This window comes from Henckelia pumila, unplaced genomic scaffold (genome assembly GCF_033568475.1).
Source record: "Henckelia pumila isolate YLH828 unplaced genomic scaffold, ASM3356847v2 CTG_525:::fragment_3, whole genome shotgun sequence".
Taxonomy (NCBI): Eukaryota; Viridiplantae; Streptophyta; class Magnoliopsida; order Lamiales; family Gesneriaceae; genus Henckelia; species Henckelia pumila.
In genome coordinates, this window is record NW_027331857.1 from 2,243,207 (window position 1) to 2,250,378 (window position 7,172).

Genomic DNA, 7,172 nt, shown 5'->3' on the forward strand with positions numbered 1-7,172 from the left:
TCACACACTTGACTATTGTCTATTTTCTGAAACGCAAATAGTCCATACTGATGTGATTTACTGACTGGAAGGAACAAAATTACTTCATCGCGATCCTACGAAGTCTTCAAATCCAACGAAAATCTTGTTGGCGTCTAAGTCGATCACCGACTGTCTCAGTCATCTCGATGTTGTCGCACATCACATGCTGAAAGATTAGTGACAACACTCTGCTAGATCCCGAGAACTAGATCTTAGCTAATGTCACATCTCTTCACTCGACCACTGATGTTTACTCGCTAATGTCCATTAGCGTTGCCCAATACTTGTTAGACCCAAAAACAGCGGTATACTTAGACGTCATCATCGTAACACTTCTTCAAATGTTCGGTTGACAGTCCCTACCATTTTGTTGTCCATCACCACCATGGAGCAACACTTTACCCTTTCCTTACTCAACTTGAGTATATTATTGCTAATAGCTTGGATCAATTTCTTCCTAATAAGGAAACACTAACCTTGGAAACTACCCATTTCCATGGCTTGTTCCTACTGTCAAGTTATCACTTAACTTGACCCTACAAGTCAAATTGCAATCGTCCTCGATTAGCAACAATCTCAAAAGATCCATCTCTGTCAATCTTAGAGATTCCAAATTTACCCAAATCGCCGACTGCTTTGAGACTGTACCAAGTACTCATCTTCTGAGCACTATGCGACGAAATATTATCCCAAGTATTTCTTGATTTGTTGTATTCTAATCATCACTGATTGGACTCAACTTATCGATCTCGTCGATCTACTGTGGCTCGCACTTAGCTGGTCAGTAATAGTCGAATCAGACAACCACTGATTATCGAAACTGAAACGACCCTATTTCTACTTTAAATTAAACTGAACGGGTTTTCAAAAAATTTTAGCATGATCTCTCTATAAATGTTCAAACCCGCCTGTCACAGACAGAAACTAAAATAAACGACCGACAATACCAAGAAAACTAGACCAAGAAAGGGAACGAGAACTAGAGAAAAAGATTCGTCATATCACATAACCAAAAATTTTAAAACAAATCTAAAGTTTACATGCCCTAAACAATTCTATCAAAACATTACATATACATTTGTCAAATAAGCAAAATAAATGCTTCATAACATATTAATTCGAGTAACTATGCGGAAGACGAGCATAGGACGGAGGGATGTTCCGTGCTTGCATCGCAGTCCACTCGATAGTCTTTCCCCTCGATCTTAAAGATGACTTATACCCGCCTGAAAACAAATAAGTGTAGTGAGTTTAAAAGACTCAGCAATAATATGGGGGGATAACGAGTAATACATAAATACAAGCACACGCAGATTAAAAATAGCTTGATAATAAAATACTTTGTGCCCTTAATTTAAATAAATGATTTCTAAAGGAATAAAGTGAACATGAATGAAACATATGCATGGCTAAGTCGAATATAATCACTGTAACGGAATAAACGTACTGAAACATAGACATTAATATTTGAACTTAGATCCTTGAATTTTGGCTCTGTGATTTCGATCATGATCATGGATGCAGTGCACTATGCCGCAAGGAGGTCAGGATAACACCCAACCCAATCTTGCCCTGTATTTGGTAAGGGATGCCAAGATATCTCTCAGCCCCACACAAACACATGCTAAGGTAAGGAAACCCATAATGACTTGTTAAGGGAGGCCAAAACGTCTCCCAGCCCCACACATACACATGAATAAATATAGTCACAATCATCTCACATCGTTCGTAAAATAGTTTCTTTCATTCATGAATATGAGACTTAGCATGCATATGTAAATATGACATACATTTAAATATTTGAACGATAATCATGCAAATGACTCACACAAGGACGATTGGGATGGTGATTTAGGAGACAAACGAAAAGATGGGAAACTAAACCATAATTTAGCGCTTAAGACAAATTGGAGCGGTTCGCCCGTAAAATTTGTAACTTGCTCTATTCTTATTCAAAAAGGATTCCTCTTGAAACCACGACTCCATGACACTTAGAACTAAGTATTGAAATCATCCTCGAAATTTTATTCTTAAGCAATCATTTTATAAAAATTCCATTTCCGGGCAGCAAGCTTAAGACACTAAAATTCTGCACCTATTCCTTCATAAGCTTATAACCCGACCAAAACTTAACCGAATTAATTTTCGTTTTCATCGACATACTCCCCGAGCCCTTATCCAAATTCTGATTTTAACCTTGTTTTAAAAATCAGTTTCCGGACAGCCCTGTTACTTAGCAAAATTCTGCTTATGCCCTTCCCACTAGGATCCTCATAAGACCTTCAAACAAGCTCCTCTGAATTTTCAACTTATATTCTAACAATTTGACCACCCATAACATCTTTCTAACCCACAAGGAAAGCTCCCCAAGCCTAGCACGACTCGGCGAGAACAGCCCCTGCCCCTGTCCCTGTCCCTGTCCAAAACCGACCCTTAAACCTCACCCAAACCATCGGCCCCTTCACTAATCAGCCAAATTCCCAGCTCGAGTCAACCCCTGATCTTGAGAAAATTCCCAGCCCGAGAAAGACCCATCTCGAGCACCTAAACCCACCCCTCACAAGCTTAACTTGGCTTGACAAAATCAGCCCTTAGAAGCACCCAAAAACCGCGCCCAACTCCCCAAATTCGATGGCCCTTTCACCTCAAATTTGCTAGCTAACCACAACATATCCTAAGCATTACCATGTGAGCTATATTCTCACCCATGGTAGCTCCTAACCCACCATCCAAGCAACAAGAACAATTACACAACCATTCGAACTAAGCAATGCAACATATATATTTTCTGAAAATTTCAAAAAAACTTAGGCATCATTGAAAACACAATTCAAATTCATTACTCATATCAAGCCACAACTGGAAATCATGATATCATAAATCCTCAAACATGACCGTGAGAAAATCTTGACTGAAACCATCGAGCAGGGCACAAAAATTTCTGAAAAAATTTAATGCATATACACAGTTCAAACACACGACATAATAATCTACTTGGGGCCAAATGAAACCATATTCTTGCCTAAGCTATAATCAATCGAAGGAGCAAGTTCTTGAGTGAGATGTGGCTGATTCCATTTCCTTCGAAAACAGGGCGCAAACTTTCTGAAAAATAATGAAATAAAATTACACAATCTACACGTGGCATAATAATCTACAGTAGTGAGAAATTAACCCATGTCTTTCTTAGATAAGGAAAATCGATAGGACACAAAACTGCTGGATATGCGGTCGATCGATGGAGTTGGAATGGGACTGAAATCAAGCTCCACTAATAAGGGAAACAATTGGCTCTGCTCGGCGAGGTGAAGCTCCGCCGGAGAAGAAAAAGAAAACGGGAACTGCTGGCGGCGAGAGCTAAGGAGAAGAAGATGAAGCCGATTCAATGGTGAGCTGAAATATGTAGAAATCGAGCTGCAAAAAGATGTAACAGCTCGCTCAGCTCGCCATGGAAAAGCTCCGCCGGAGATGGAAAGCTGTTGGAGACGGTCAGAGCTTGAAGGAGATGGAAGTCGATGGTTGGTATGGGGAGAAATGGAGTGGATCGTGTGAGTGTGTGTGTGTTAGGCGAGAGAGTGAATTTATTTTGAGTGTGAATTTTAGGGGTTAGGGTTAAATCTTGAGTTGTGGATAAGGTTTGAGTGTAAATATGAAAAGTGCTACACACTTTTAAAAAGTGCTAATCAAACTTAGCAACTTTGGGTCTATGAATTTAATTGCACTAAATAAAACACAAGCTTGAAAATCCAAGAATTAAGCACTTTAAATATTCTGATGTCACTGCAGCGAGTAAAATATTTAAATAACAAGCAGATGGATTAAAATAATTTTAAAAAAACTAAACTACCATTTAAAAGAATTTGAAATAAATACTCAAGCGAAAAAAAAATTTATTTAAAATGATTTGAACAATTAAAAAGGATTTAAACAAATAAGCTAGACACTTAAAATAGTTTTTTTTAAATAATTAATTTAAAATAACTAACCGCTAAACTTGGACTATTTAAAATAAATAAGTTGGACGCTCGAAAATGTTTAAACAAATAAGTTAAATAGTTAAAATCTTTTAAATGAATAAACTAAACAATTAAAATCATTTAAATATGCAAGCTTAAACTTTTAAATTATTAAAACAATTAAGTTGCACAATAAAAATCATTTTGACAAATAAACTTAAACAATTAAAAATATTAATTAAATAGTTAGTACAATAAAAATCATTTGAATAAATAATAAAATATTTTATTAACACATAATTCACATAAAAAATTTAAATCAATTAAACCTAAAAGTAATAATCCTAATATTTGTTAAATTTAATGCATGTGATTTAGTAGTTTGGATTTTAGGCGCCACAATTCCTTCCCCCCTTAAATGAAATTTTGTCCTCGAAATTCAAGATTTACTAGCTAGGTTCGAATACCTTAGACCAGATCAACACTAAATTTTCCAACTTTGCACCCACAAGAGTTGGCCCAAATCAGCTTTCGCTGCACACTCTGATGCTTACTGATACCTATATCATCAAGGACCTGACTAATTCTTATTCCAATATAAAAGTTACAATTCTTACATGTTCTCAAGTGGTCTTATCGTCAATTTTATCACTCCTCGGTTTACCTTCAATCTAAATTTACAAACTCAGAAACGTCATCCTACCGCAATGATAAGTTCTACAACCTACAAGTTCTTAGATCTTTAAGTTATTACACGACCTACATTATGCTAACCTTATATCCTACGTCGAATTTCCGAGAAATATAGTCCATATAACCAATAAATAATTTATGTCGACCTCGACCATAACTTTAAACTTTCTAACAACGAAGCTAGGCTTAATGTTTATTTACCAATTAAACTTAATTTATATAATACACAACTCGAGATCTTAATAAATTCATAAGTTCACAAAACACTTAGCAACTAACACTAAACTCTTTTAAATAGGATATCTTAGGGAACCATACAATTCTCTCTCGTTAGACCTCAAGATATGATATGAATATGACCCATACTTCCACAACAATTTTCTATGGCATGCCCAACGATAAAACAAATTATAAATCTCCTAAACAATCGCATAAGGATCGACAAAAAGTTAATTTCCTTATATCCCCAAATTGTTAATATTACGGAACAATGATACCTTCACGAACGACTTAATAACCATTTGAAATTCCAAGGGTCTACGCCACTTCTTAGCAATGATTTATTTAATGCTCTTGGTCTATGCTCAATCCCTTATTAGTTACCATAACTCGCAACGCCTCCAAGGATGATTAAAAAAAATTTCTTAAACAACGACTCTAGCTCAGCTAACCTTCAAGCGGGACGAATGGTTCTTCTCAACTTAGGATTGATCGACTCATTTCTATAAATAAATCTAATCTAATCCTTGATAAGAAATTATAACCATAAAATCCACTGTCAATTAATCCCAAGGTATTAACCGATAACATATAGAATCCAAATAGGTGACTAAATAGATCTCAATCATCCATTCATCAACTTATACGTTCATCTCTAGCATCTATGATTCTACCAAAAGTTCAAATCTTGATTAAAAATTTCCCAACAGATTTATCCGGAAAACTTCCTAAATATTCTATTCATCCTTCTGTACCCATAGTTGGTGCTTTAATCTTACCGATTGACATTCACAAAATCTTAGAACGCTAATATAAAGTACCCAAAAGTCTCTATGGACAACTCTATTTCCTTATCTCGTGACTGATCACCCATTCAGCTTATCAAAGTCGTCTTATTACTCCTAACGATCCTAATTAAAATGGAACAACACATTCAACTAATTCACTTACTAGCAATCTTCTCGCTAGAACTAGTTATAACTAGTAGTCGTCATTCCACGGATCACATTAATAACTTATGATTTATCTAGTACTAATACTAAATTCCAACAGTCTAAATGCTTACTATGCGGCTACGAGCCAAATCTCTACACAAGAAATCGAAATGATAATTGAAATTATGATCCACCCATATTCTCATCATGATGGATCATGAAAGGAACTAAACATACAAGTAATGCTGCTCAATACGAAATGAAATAGTTCAAGCATTACCAACAAACGAGCTGAAAATAAAATCTAGATAAGTGAAAACAACTCACTCATAATTCAAATTCCTGGGGTGAATGAATAATAATGGAGGCTCCATGAATAATAAATATGAGCCAACAAGATACAAATCTCGTGATCATTCATCCATGGGTAATGAAATCATGTTCAAACAGTTAAAGCACAATCAAGGCAATCTGTGTGACTTCAGTCGAGAGAAGTTCACACAAGTTAATAATCAGGGAAAAACAACGGTCTCAAAGTAAAATCAGATGTCAGCCACATCATAAGTAGGTCACCAAAAAGAAAGTTAAGGTGAATCTTACTCACATCAACATGTGGCTCTAGAACCGAAGAAAATTTCAAGAAGTGAAAAACATTAACAAGATTTTACTAAGAAGTTCAACCAATGTCAAAGTGGCAGAATTCAACGCTGATTAAGGTCATACGAATCCATAAATGAACAAAGGATAAGCAAAGAAATTTTGGATACTCAAAAGTATATGCTGCAATAGATACGAGCATGATTGAAGAATAAGAAAATAATGATAGGAATAATAGTTCACAAAATTGAAAGGCTCATAGTAACCGCCTCACTAATCGTCGAAATCATATTTGCACAAATAACAAAAAGGAAAACTCAAACTATCCATAATAATATAAAACAAATTACATATCCCAAGTCTTCACACGAGTTCGATTCATAAACTTAACTGACAAAACATACATCTATCAATTTCTAAACAAAATATTTACTTAGTTTTATCCGCCTAAATTCCATCCCTAAGAGAATGAATTACAACAAGGACAGATCAAATAATACCTCCTAATATGCAAGTTTAATATTTCCGACAAATTCCTACAATCTCACCAAATATTATTAACACCGCCTAATAACTCAAACAACATCCACGTACTGTCCAAAAATGGAAGAAATATTAGTACACCAACTCCATTTAACTTGAAACCGCATGCTATAAACATAAACATTTGAATTGTGCACTTTAAACTACTTAAAAATATTTTTAAACGAAATAAACACTAAAGTTTTAGCAGCATATCGTCTTCAGCACC

The 7,172-nt window shown here is 35.3% G+C and overlaps 1 long non-coding RNA gene across 2 annotated transcripts; it reads right to left on the bottom strand.

Annotated features, from left to right (window-relative positions):
- Positions 1-1,001: 1,001 nt before the first annotated feature.
- On the bottom strand, positions 1,002-3,592 carry LOC140873353 (uncharacterized). Of its 2 annotated transcripts, XR_012148006.1 has the most exons (3): positions 3,239-3,592; positions 3,044-3,126; positions 1,002-1,247 (listed from the first exon to the last, which is right to left on the bottom strand). It is a non-coding gene; the product is annotated as an uncharacterized lncRNA (long non-coding RNA). The 2 variants fall into 2 exon arrangements; XR_012148005.1 differs by having other exon boundaries at positions 3,044-3,592.
- Between the last annotated feature and the right edge of the window lie 3,580 nt (positions 3,593-7,172).